The following is a 12935-nucleotide window of genomic DNA, read 5'->3' as shown; positions in this document are numbered from 1 at the left end:
CGTTAAGTCTACGTTTGTTGGTAAGGATGTATTTGAGAAACTTTGCATAAGAAGGTATTTGGGTGATGGCTTCTGTGAAAGGGATTTCTACATGAAGTTTTTCTATAACTTTAATAAATTTTTGATACTGTTTATTGATCTGGGTTTTTTTGAGTCTTTGCGGATATGGTATAGGTGGTTTATATGGCGGGGGTGGTACGTAAGTTTTATCTTTAGGTTCTTCTCCTTTCTCTCGACCTTCCTGGTTTTCAGATTCCTATGGTTCCTTTACTTCGTCTGTGGGTTTGGTACATTCCTTAGAAGTTTCGGGTTCACTCAATCTTGGGTTTGGTGGCTCATCATAAGCGTTCCCACTTTGTAGGGTAATGGCATCGGCTTGTCCTCTCGGATTTTGTTGAGGTTGTCCAGGGAATTGTCCTCCAGGTGTAGTCTGAGGGACTTGGTTTAAAGTTACCTGAGAGATCTGGGTTTAAAGCATCTTGGTATGAGTAACTTTTTGGTCAACCTTGGTTCCTAACTGAGTAATCAATTTGTTAACATGAATGTTTTGGTTCATGAACTCCTTGTTTTGTTGGGTTTGAGCGGTGATAAAATTTTCCATAATTTTCTCAAGGCTCGGCTTTGGTGGCACAGGTTGCATAGGTTGATTTGATCTAGGGGTTTGATAACTAGGTCTCGGAGGTGCATTATTTTGGATTGGGTTATTGTTTTTATAGGAGAAGTTCGGGTGATTCCTCCATCCAGGGTTATAGGTATTCGAGTATGGGTTCCCTTGGTTGTAGTTCACTTGCTCAGAGTGGGTTTCGTTTAATAGACTGCATTCTGCAGATTGGTGTCCTTTGGTTCCGCATGTCTCACAATCCGATGAAACTGCGGCTACAGTATTCGGGTTTATGCACATATGCTCGACTTTGAGGGCTAATGTGTCCATTTTAGCCTGCATCATGTCTATAGAGCTTAGTTCATGCACTCCTCCTTGGACTTCCTTCTTTTCAACTATCGCTCGTTCGACTCCCCATGATTGATGGTTTTGAGCCATATCTTCAATGAGGGCATTAGCTTCAAGATAAGGTTTATTCATTAGAGCACCTTCTGCGGCAGCGTCGATGATCATCTTCGTGTTATAGTGAAGTCCATTATAGAAGGTTTGAATGATTAACCAGTTTTCTAAACCATGATGTGGGCATGCTCGTAAAAACTCTTTATATCTCTCCCAAGCTTCGAACAACGATTCTCCTTGGTTTTGGGTAAATCTAGTTATATGGTTTCGAAGAACGGCGATCTTACTCGGGGGAAAATATCTAGCAAGGAAAACTCTTCTAAGGTTATCCCAAGTCGTAATGGAATTGGGTGGAAGGGAATCTAACCACGATAGGGCTTTATCTCTAAGGGAAAAAGGGAATAATCTTTAACGTATTGCCTCAGGAGAAGCTCCATTGGTTTTAAAAGTATCTCCTAATTGAAGAAATATTTTTAAATGTTGGTTTGGGGTCTCAGTAGCGAGACCTGCAAATTGTCTCTGTTGCACTAGTTGCAACAGGGATGGTTTAAGTTCAAAATTATTAGCTGGGATAGTTGGGTTTACTATATTAGAACTAGGTTCTTCATTAGATGGTTGAGCGAAATCCTTAAGAGGTCTTTGGTTTTGATCTTCGCTCATAGCTCTCTTAATTCTATGAAAGAATCAACGTGCGCGAGCGTAACGTTCAGGTTCCGCTAGAGGATATACTAAGCTTAAACTTCCGGTACTGCGAGTTCTTCGCATTGACCGGCGGGAAATAGCCTAAGTCTAAACGATATAACAATAGGAAAATTAAATTTGACGAAATTGGTCCCCGGCAACGGCGTCAAAAAATTTAAGCGGTGCTTTTCGCAAGTATACAAACGCGTCAGAGTAATATAAAAGATTGTCGAATCCACAGAGACCAAGTGTCAATCTATCGTTATCTATTGTTATGATGTTTATCAAAGGCAATCAAAATAGGTGTTTTTAGAGTGTGCAATGAAAAGTAAAGTGTTGAATAAAGATAAATTAATAAAGACAGGGTCGAATGTAATTCACGTAATCAATTAATAAACCAAGTACTTGCTAATAGAACTACTTACGGGCAAGTATTCCTACTTTGAAAAGAACTAATTTAACAGGAATTGTCGCTTTCGCGTATTCAGAACCGAGTTGTACTCCCTAATCAAACCCTCTTATTGTCACTTATAAAAAGGCGCGCATTGCGTTATAGTAGATAGACGTTGGACGGCTTTCGATCTTACCCAACAGAAGTGAAGTGCGGGAAAACTTAAGTTGAAAGTTAAAATAGCCCTTAAGTGTTTCTACAAACAATTGTACGGATTATCTGTTCGATTACGATCCTTATAAATTTAGTTAGACATGGTAAAGTAAAAGTGCATTAAGTTAAAGAAAAGTAGTGCGAGTGCGGAAAGTAAATAAAAGTAGTGCGAGTGCGGAATGTAAATAAAAGTAGTGCGAGTGCGACAAATAAATAATTTAAAGCGAGTGCGAGGAAGTAAACAATTTAAAGCGAGTGCGAGGAAATAAACAAAGTAAAGCGAGTGCGAGGAAAATAAATAAAGTAAAGCGAGTGCGAGGAAATAAATAATGTAAAGCGAGTGCGAGGAAATAAATAAGATAAAGACAAGTAATAAAAACCTGCTCCAATCGGAGGGTTGAGTAAATTGCAATGCGGAAATGAAAATGGCGGCAATATTAACTTCCTTCCAAAGTGCTCCAAACTCGATTACAGACTCTATCACAGACTCGATTACACAATTGTGCTAACAGTCCAATGCGAAGTGATTACCACTTTAAAATACTGAATATATGCCTAAGTGAAACAAAGTTGCTTCTGAGTTTGCCTCTGTTCTATGTTTGAATGATTGTAAAAGTGATTTCGAGTTTCTATTTATAAGCGAGTAAAAAGATGGAAATGACTTGGATGCCCTTCAACTTGAAAATGGGAGGGAAACTGTTTTCCTCTTGTGGCGCCCGCCACAAGCACAAAATGAGGCGCCTTAGCGGAAGTAGTGGGGAAACGTGGGAGTTGAGGGAAGTTGTGCTTGGACACGTCATGGCAGGGTCTATGGCGCCAGCCAATGGGTAGGCCACAAGTACAAAATGCTGAATTTTAGGGTTTTTGGCTCTTTTTCGCTCCTTTTCTCGATCGGGGCTCCGATTAAAGTAAAAACCTGAAAACAAAGGAAAACATAGTAATAACGCAACAAAATGACAATAAAACAACTAGAATGCATGTGAAATCGGAGTCGAAAATATGGTAAATTTCAGTGTTATGAAACTCTCCCACACTTAAACCTTTGCTTGTCCTCAAGCAAAACATTATAAAGCTCATGAAAGAAAAACTGGTGTAAACGAGTGCTTCAGGTAAAAATTCTAAGTTCAAGTTGGGATGCAGTGATAGGTACTAACTGAGTGAACTAAGGGTATCATGATGACACTAATCCGCAAATACGGAAATAAACTTCATTCCTATATTAACCAACCCATATTATCCCACAATACCTAGGCCTTCCTCCTCATCTCTTTTTGTGTCCTTTTCATTCAGGCGCAATCACATTAAGCCCGTTATCCGTACATGCTTCATAGTAGAGTGGCCTGTTAGTGATTATGATATGAGAATGGGGTTTCTGGCACATAAATATGTGTAAACCCTTTTATTGGTCCCAACTGTAGTTGTGGGGGATCGGATCGTAATCCGTCCTACCGAGTTTAGTGCCAAATACCTCTGAACCAACTAATAGCAGGTGAGTTTCTTTCTTTTTCTTTTTCTAGCAATTTTTTTTTACAATCCTTTGGTTTAAATGACTTTGTGAGGGTCACCTATACCGGAGTTGCCTTTTTGCTTTCTTTTATTTTTTTTTGTTTTGCTGGATCATTCACTTATTTGCATCGGTCCCCTACGTAGAGGATGCGTAGGCCGGAGCTGACTGCTAGGATAAACTACTGAGGACTTATACGGAAATGATGATTAAGGCCATGGTATATGGGGTTTCGGGAATGATTCCTATATTTACGAAGTCTATGGTGCTAAAATAATACTGATGTTTCACAAAGTTCTCCCAAGTCACCGCATCCTTACTCAAAACATGTCTTTAAAACCTGAAAGATTTCGGAATAACACTATTTTCTTTTGCAAATTTTTTTTGGTGGGGCTAAAGGTATGGGGAGATTCGATTTGAACGAAAGATCTATTATATTTGGTGACTCGTCAGACTCATGCATTATACTAAAAAGCAAAATAAACAACCAAAAGGAAATAAACTATCTAAAAACAGCAAAGAAAAAGCGATAAAGGAAAAAAAACGAGAAAGGTAATAAAGAAAAGACGATAGAGTCTCCTGCCACACTTAAATCGAACATTGTCCCTAATGTTTCGAAATAAGATAAGGGAAGAGTTACCTGACAACCTATTGCTGACCACTAGTGCCCTCGCCATCCTGAGGTGGACGACGGGATCGGGTACGACGACGGTCTCTCTGATCCATCCTCGCCTGCAGGGCATCCTGAGCGGTCCTCCCCTCTCGAAGGTTACCTAGAATGGAACCTTGAGTGGCGTCGATGAGTGCCATGTGTTGCTGGTGGTATTGTTGCTGACGGGCTTGCGTATTTGTAATCGTAAGCAGGGACTGTAGAACAGTGTCATAGGACCTGTCTGTCCTCCGCTGCGACTCTTGCATAAAGCTCAGGTTGTCCGCCATTTGTTGCTGGATGGTAGAGAGTAGGTCATCTCGCCTTTGCTCTCTAGCCATGTGGTCACGCCACATCTCCTGTGTAATATAGAAGCCAGGAGTGGTACCTGCAGAAGAAGAAGATGGTGCGGTGTGTGGTGGTGAAGGATGATGGGGGGACACATGGGGTACGGGAGATCTCTCTCTTGGATCATATTCATCATCAGTGTCATGTCCCGCCTCATCAGGAATGTTAGGAGGAAGAGGACCCAAAACAGGTGGACATTCTAAAGCGTAGGTCCAATTCCTCTCATCTCGTATATTTGTACGTCTAGTGCAAGGTAGGACAACAGATGGGATGGCTACACCATGAACCATAAGTGTATAACCTCCTTCTCTCCTTGAACGACACAATTTCATGTCTCTCAGAAATTTTAGGTTAATTGTGCGAGGAGGTAAGGGGTCTAGGGTAGCCATCTCATTGTTCAGGTTAAGTGCCCGAGCAATAGACGTAATCAATCCACCAAAAGAAATCGGTCCCTCTTTATTCAAAGTTAAAGTCATATGGGAAAGCATGAACGGGACCGAATTAATTTGTCTATTTGTGAGGCTTCCTTGCAAAAATAGAAGCTCTCTAGCATTAACCTTATTTGGATTCTCCCAGCCAAAAATAGTACATGCCAACAGATATCTAAAAACTCTGATGGCTGGGTTATGGATAGTTGAGGCAAGAACTCCTTTAAAAGAGTGCCTGGAAGTATTTGATAAACGCTCCCAGAAGGGAAATTCCTCAACAGACCATTCGGAATCCAAAGAGGCCTGACAAATAGCATCGTCCCCATGAGGGATCCCTAACAAGCTGGCTAGTTCATCGGTACTGAACTCGTATTCAACAACAAACATTCTAAATCTGACAGTACCAACTGTGCTAGCAGTGTTAGGGTTGACAATATAAATTAAGGAACTCAAAAATTCAATTGTCAACCGCTCATAGGTAGGTTCTTTGGTGGAAAAAAAATTATGCAAACCTAAATTATCTAATAAATGAAATATGCTATGATAGATACCTAAAGTGTAGAGACAGTTTTCGTTAACATACCTTGTTGGGAGGATTTCCCGATTTTGCAATCGTTCAATAATTTTTCTTTGTCTATCCCCCGGTTTCCCTCCTCGAAGAATGAATCCGTTAAACTCCATTTGAATGCTCTTGAAAAGTGATGAAGAAGATGAAGTGGTTTGTGAAAAGGTTGGATTTTTACAAAATCCGACGGATGAAATCGGAAATGGTAAGTGGGATAATGATTTGTGTGGTGTGGTGGTTAGAAAAGTATAAGCTTTTTGTGGGTTCAAGGATGTTTTTCCAAGGTGAAAAAATGGGTTTGGGAGGTTGTAAGTTACAAAAATGGTGAAGAAAAGGGTTTTGCCCCCAACCTTTTACAGACGCTGTGGCGGGCGCCATAGGTCCTATGGCGGGCGCCATAGGTCCTATGGCGGGCGCCACAAGGCCAAATCTGGTTGGGCCAGATTTTGGTCCTTTGGTTTGGGCTTCTCTTGTCTTTTGGCTTTGAGGGATCCGAATAGCATTTGTCTTGTGATTTCCTAGTATCATTGGCTTGCATAATTTTTATAGAAGAAAAAATAAAAAGACAGAAAAAATAAAAACAAAAATTAAATATTAGACTAATAAATAAATAAATAACTGAAAATAAAAATGCAAATAAAACAAACATAAGACATATATATATATATATATATATATATATATATATATATATATATATATATATATATATATATATATATATATATATATATATATATATATATATATATATATATATATATATATATATATATATATATATATATATATATATATATATATATATATATATAACCGAAATATTAATGTAAATACATGGTTTATATAATATTCCAAATGCGATAATATAAAATGAGTTATGCAAATACGAAAAATATAGAAAAGGAGAAATAAAATAAAATGAAATGGTGAGATCATATAGTAGGGATGTCGTCTTCCTGGGTGGATCCACGAAGCGTGGCTATCTCCTGCTTGAGCTCTGCGATCTCCTGATATAGACAGTCGGCTTTAGTAGCATGGGTGAGATCAGACACTCCCATCTGTAAAGTGAGGTCAGCCACCTCCTATCTAAGCTATGCGATCTCTTTACGACACTCATCAATCTGGGTGCGTATGTCGGGTGTCTGCAATGAACGATTATTAGAGAAAACAGTGATTCTAGGAGATGATGGTGTAGGCGTGTATTCAGCAACGGGTGGTGATCTCTGTGCCTCGACGGTTTCTCCCTGGCCCTCTAGAGCATAACTCCAATTCGCTGGATCATGCACACTGGTCATTATAGGGTCTGGCAGTGTGAAATAGTGGATAGCCTCACTGTCGACTAGCAATCGGAACTGACATGGGTGGAAAGAGGCTCTCCTCATCAATCCTCTGGTCAAACAGAAGTCGATGTCCATGGTAGTGTACCCACAGTAGATCCGGAGATGTGACAGCTTGCGAGACAGACCTAAAGCGACAACAATCTGTGTGATGATTCCACCCACATGGATGACTCCTTCGGTGGATCTGGAGATACCGCTGAGACTGTATAATAAAAAGTTCCCACATGCTACTGGGCGAGAATGGGATGCACAAAATAATAGGAAGACTCCTCTTCACTCAGTAGTGTCTCTGCATCCGGTGTTCCCAAGAAGGAATGTGCTAATATCATCTGAAAATGTCTGAAGGTTGGGTTATATATGACATGAGATAGCTGCATAGATGGATCTTGGCTTCCTCCACCTGATATATCACTCCAAAACTTCTCCACCTCCTTACCCAGGAAATATCCCATAGGTGTCTCCGGGATAGCATCAGGAGTGGTCTGGAAACCCAATAGGTCGCCGAACTCCTTCTGGCTGAAAGAGTACTCAACTCCAAAGAGCCTGAAAGCAGCATACCCATCCGGTCCAGAGTATGGGTCATAGTCGAATGAACTCAGGAACTCCAATGTCAGGTTCCGGTATGTGTTACTCAAGTCATCAGCAAATTCGTCCCAGTGAAGTTGGTGGCTAAGGAATCGGATACTCGGCTCGATACCCAGTGCCTCCATACAATGTTGATTAGGATAACGTGTGGGTGCCATAGGGCGCTGATACAGAGCGATGTAGCGTTCTCTCTGAGCATTATCCCTATAGGCCACGTGCATGTCATCGAAATCCTGCATCCTGTAAAAGTTAAGAAAGTGATCCTGAAAATGCAAACCATTCAAAACTTAGTCTCAATCAAAAATATGATAAGATAAAATAAAAATAAAATAAAATAAATGCGAAAAAGTAAAATGAAAGAAAAACCATGGGTTGCCTCCCACGCAGCGCTTGTTTAACGTCAATAGCTTGACGATTAGAATTTATACACCTGTAGTAGTAGGAATCAATGGATCAATCAGGGTGTGGCTTGATTAGTATGCTGGAATGTCTCCTCCTTCGTAGAGCTTCAGTCTTTGTCCATTTACAATGAGTGGACTACAAGTATCGTTCTTGATTTCTACGGCTCCGGATCTCAGAATCTTGGATACTTCGAAAGTACCAGTCCATCTTGAACGTAGCTTTCCAGGGAAGAGTCGTAACCTAGAGTTAAAAAGGAGAACAGGATCGCCTATATTGAAATTTTTCTTTATTATTCTTTTGTCGTGATAGGCTTTTGTCCTCTCTTTATATATTTTTGCATTCTCGTAGGCCGATTGCCTAAGTTCTTCTAATTTATGAATGTCTAGGGTACGCTTTTCTCAAGCGGCTAGGTAGTCTAAATTCAAAGTTTTAATGGCCCAATAGGCCTTATGCTCTAATTCGAAAGGCAAGTGAGAGGATTTTCCATAAACTAGTTGGTAAGGAGTAGTTCCTATAGGGGTTTTGAAAGCGGTTCTATAGGCCCATAATGCTTCTTGAAGCTTCTGAGACCAGTCTCTCCTAGAAATAGAAACAGTTGTCTCTAGGATTTGTTTTATCTCCCTATTAGATACTTCTACTTAGCCACTAGTTTGTGGGTGGTATGGTGTTGCTACTCTATGCCTAAATCCATATTTTCTTAAAAGTTTGTCAAATATTCTCGATATAAAGTGTGATCCTCCATCACTTATGACTAAACGCGGTGTTCCAAATCTAGGGAATATATAGTTTTTAAATAGTTTGATTACTACCCTAGTGTCGTTGGTGGGTGCAGCTATAGCTTCAATCCACTTAGACACATAGTCTACAGCTACTAAGATATACCTGTTTCCTAAGGATGGTGGGAAAGGTCCCATGAAATCTATACCTCATACGTCAAAGAGTTCTACTTCCTGAATGTTTCTTAGAGGCATTTCATCACATCTTGAAATGTTTCCAGTGCGTTGGCATCTATCACATTTGACAATGCAAGCATAGACATCACGCCACATGGTAGGCCAGAATAGGCCAGCTTGAAGAATCTTGGCGTATGTTTTAGAGGTGCTCGCATGTCCACCATAAGGTGCGGAATAACAATGCTCGATAATACTTTTTACCTCTTCTTCCGGAACGCAACAGCGAAAAATGCCATCTTTACCCCTTTTGAAAAGGAGCGGTTCGTCCCAATAGAAGTTTCTCACATCGTGGATGAATTTCTTCTTGCGGTGGTAGTCAAGATCAGGGGGTACTATATCAGCACCTAGGTAATTAACGAAGTTTGCATACCAGGGTACGTTACTTATTGCTAAGGAATTTAGGGAATGCTCATGAGGGCTTAGGTTATTATCTTCATTGGTTTCTACTCTAGCTATCAGTCTATCATAGGCGAAATCATCATTTATGGGTACTAGTTCTGGTTTTATATGTTCTAGCCTAGAAAGGTGATCGGCTACTACATTTCCAGTGCCTTTTTTATCTCTTATATCTAAATCAAACTCTTGTAGTAATAGAATCCATCGGAGTAACCTGGGCTTGACATCTTTTTTACTTAATAGGTAACGAATGGCAGCATGATCGGTGTAAACTATAATTTTTGCTCCTATTAGATAAGATCTAAATTTGTCTATTGCGAAAACTACAGCGAGTAATTCTTTTTCAGTTGTTGCGTATTTAAGTTGGGCAGCATTTAGGGTTCTACTGGCATAATAAATGGCATGTAATTGTTTATCTTTCTGTTGTCCTAGAACGGCTCCAACTGCATAATCACTAGCATCGCACATTATCTCAAAAGGTTCCGACCAATCGGGCGGTTTCATAATGGGTGCTGATACTAATGCTTGCTTTAAAAGATTAAATGCGTCATTACATCTTTCATCAAAAATGAATTCAGCATCTTTCATTAAAAGTCCAGTTAAAGGTTTAGTTATTTTGGAGAAGTCCTTAATAAAACGCCGGTAGAATCCAGCGTGTCCAAGAAAGGTTCGGACTTCTCTGATGGTTTTTGGGGGTTTTAAGTTTTCTATAACTTCTATTTTAGCTTTATCTACCCTATACCTTTTTCGGAAACTATATGTCCTAAAACTATTCCTTCGGTCACCATGAAATGACACTTTTCCCAGTTTTGCACGAGGTTCACCTCCACGCATCTCTCCAGGATTTTCTCAAGGTTAGCTAGACAATTGTGGAAATCGAATCCGCAAACCGAGAAATCGTCCATAAACACTTCCATGATACCATCTAGGTAATCTGCGAAGATTGACATCATGCAGCGTTGGAAAGTAGCTGGGGCGTTACAGAGGCCGAAAGGCATTCGTCTGCAGGCAAAAGTTCCATAAGGGAATGTAAAGGTAGTTTTTTCTTGATCGTCGGGGTGAATAGGTATTTAGAAGAATCCAGAGTATCTATCCCGATAGCAGAAGTAAGAGTATCTGGCTATACGCTCCAACATTTGGTCTATAAATGGTAAAGGGAAATGATCCTTCCTAATTGCTTTATTTAATTTTCTATAGTCTATACACATGCGCCATCCTCTTTCTAAACGTTTTGCTACATGTTCGCCTTTTTCGTTTTGCACGACTGTGATGCCTCCCTTTTTAGGTACTACATGCACAGGGCTCACCCACTTACTATCCGAGATCTGATAGATTATACCTGCCTCAAGTAACTTAAGAACTTCCTTTTTAACAACATCACTCATTATAGGGTTTATCCTTCTCTAAAGTTCCCTAGAGGGTTTTGAATCTTCTTCGAGCGAAATCCGATGCATGCATACGGATGGGCTTATACCTTTCAGGTCAGAGATATTATATCCTAAGGCTGAGGGGTGTCTTCCTAAAACGTCTAAAAGTTGGTTCGTTTCCTCTTGGCTCAAGGTAGCACTGACTATAACTGGACGGTTCATCTTTTCATCGAGGAACTCATATCTCAGGTTCTTAGGCAGTTCCTTAAGTTCTAAGGTTGGTTTCTTAGGGCATGGTATAGGATCTGGGGTAAGGGATAAACATTCGTAAAGGTTATCATCGATGTAGGGTTTCTTAAAGTCGTCATCTTCCCTTATGAGAGTTGATGGTAACTTAATTGTTTTTATAATTTCTTTTTGTTCTAATTCTTTAACACATTCATCAATGATATCTAAGGCATAACACGCGTCTCCCATCACGGGTGCCATAAGAAATTTCGAAAGTATAAATTCTATTTTCTCGTCACCTACCTCGAATGTCAACTTTCCTTTTTTGACATCTATTATGGCTCCTGCAGTTGATAAGAATGGTCTACCTAGAAGGATTGGTATAACATTGTCCTCTTTGATGTCCATGACAACAAAATCAGTAGGGATAAATAACTGACCTATCCTAACAGGGACATCTTCTAAAATGCCTATCGGATAATTAACAGATCTATCACCTAACTGAAGTGACATCTTAGTGGGTTGTAATTCTCCTAACTTTAACCTCTCACAAACTGCTAAAGGCATTAAGCTCACACTAGATCCTAAGTCTAGAAAAGCTTTTTCGATGACATGATTACCCAAAAGGCAAGGAATGGAGAAATTTCCAGGATCTTTATCTTTCTTTGCTAATTTGTCCTCGGAAATAGCATTATATTCCAAAGGCTTCAGATCGTTAAGTCTACGTTTGTTGGTAAGGATGTATTTGAGAAACTTTGCATAAGAAGGTATTTGGGTGATGGCTTCTGTGAAAGGGATTTCTACATGAAGTTTTTCTATAACTTTAATAAATTTTTGATATTGTTTATTGATCTGGGCTTTTTTGAGTCTTTGCGGATATGGTATAGGTGGTTTATATGGCGGGGGTGGTACGTAAGTTTTATCTTTAGGTTCTTCTCCTTTCTCTCGACCTTCCTGGTTGTCAGATTCCTCTGGTTCCTTTACTTCGTCCGTGGGTTTGGTACATTCCTTAGAAGTTTCGGGTTCACTCAATCTTGGGTTTGGTGGCTCATCATAAGCGTTCCCACTTTGTAGGGTAATGGCATTGGCTTGTCCTCTCGGATTTTGTTAAGGTTGTCCAGGGAATTGTCCTCCAGGTGTAGTCTGAGGGGCTTGGTTTAAAGCTACCTGAGAGATCTGGGTTTCAAGCATCTTGGTATGAGTAACTATTTGGTCAAACTTGGTTCCTAACTGAGTAATCAATTTGTTAACATGAATGTTTTGGTTCATGAACTCCTTGTTTTGTTGGGTTTGAGCGGTGATAAAATTTTCCATAATTTTCTCAAGGCTCGGCTTTGGTGGCACAGGTTGCATAGGTTGATTTGATCTAGGGGTTTGATAACTAGGTCTCGGAGGTGCATTATTTTGGATTGGGTTATTGTTTTTATAGGAGAAGTTCGGGTGATTCCTCCATACAGGGTTATAGGTATTCAAGTATGGGTTCCCTTGGTTGTAGTTCACTTGCTCAGAGTGGGTTTCGTTTAATAGATTGTATTCTGCAGATTGGTGTCCTTTGGTTCCGCATATCTCACAATCCGACGAAACTGCGGCTACAGTATTCGGGTTTATGCACATATGCTCGACTTTGAGGGCTAATGCATCCATTTTAGCTTGCATCATGTCTATAGAGCTTAGTTCATGCACTCCTCCTTGGACTTCCTTCTTTTCAACTGTCGCTCGTTCGACTCCCCATGATTGATGGTTTTGAGCCATATCTTCTATGAGGGCACTAGCTTCAGGATAAGGTTTGTTCATCAGAGCACCTTCTGCGGCAGCGTCGGTGGTCATCTTCGTGTTATAGTGAAGTCCATTATAGAAGGTTTGAATGATTAACCAGTTTTCT

General features: G+C 40.0%; 1 non-coding gene across 1 annotated transcript; it reads left to right on the top strand.

The window, feature by feature from the left end:
- Positions 1-1169: 1169 nt before the first annotated feature.
- Positions 1170-1276, top strand: LOC127133081 (small nucleolar RNA R71). Its single transcript, XR_007807076.1, has one exon. It is a non-coding gene; the product is annotated as a small nucleolar RNA R71 (small nucleolar RNA).
- The last annotated feature ends 11659 nt before the right edge of the window (positions 1277-12935 follow it).

This window comes from Lathyrus oleraceus, chromosome 3 (assembly GCF_024323335.1).
Source record: "Lathyrus oleraceus cultivar Zhongwan6 chromosome 3, CAAS_Psat_ZW6_1.0, whole genome shotgun sequence".
NCBI lineage: Eukaryota > Viridiplantae > Streptophyta > Magnoliopsida > Fabales > Fabaceae > Lathyrus > Lathyrus oleraceus.
This window is presented reverse-complemented; position numbering and strand designations above follow the sequence as displayed.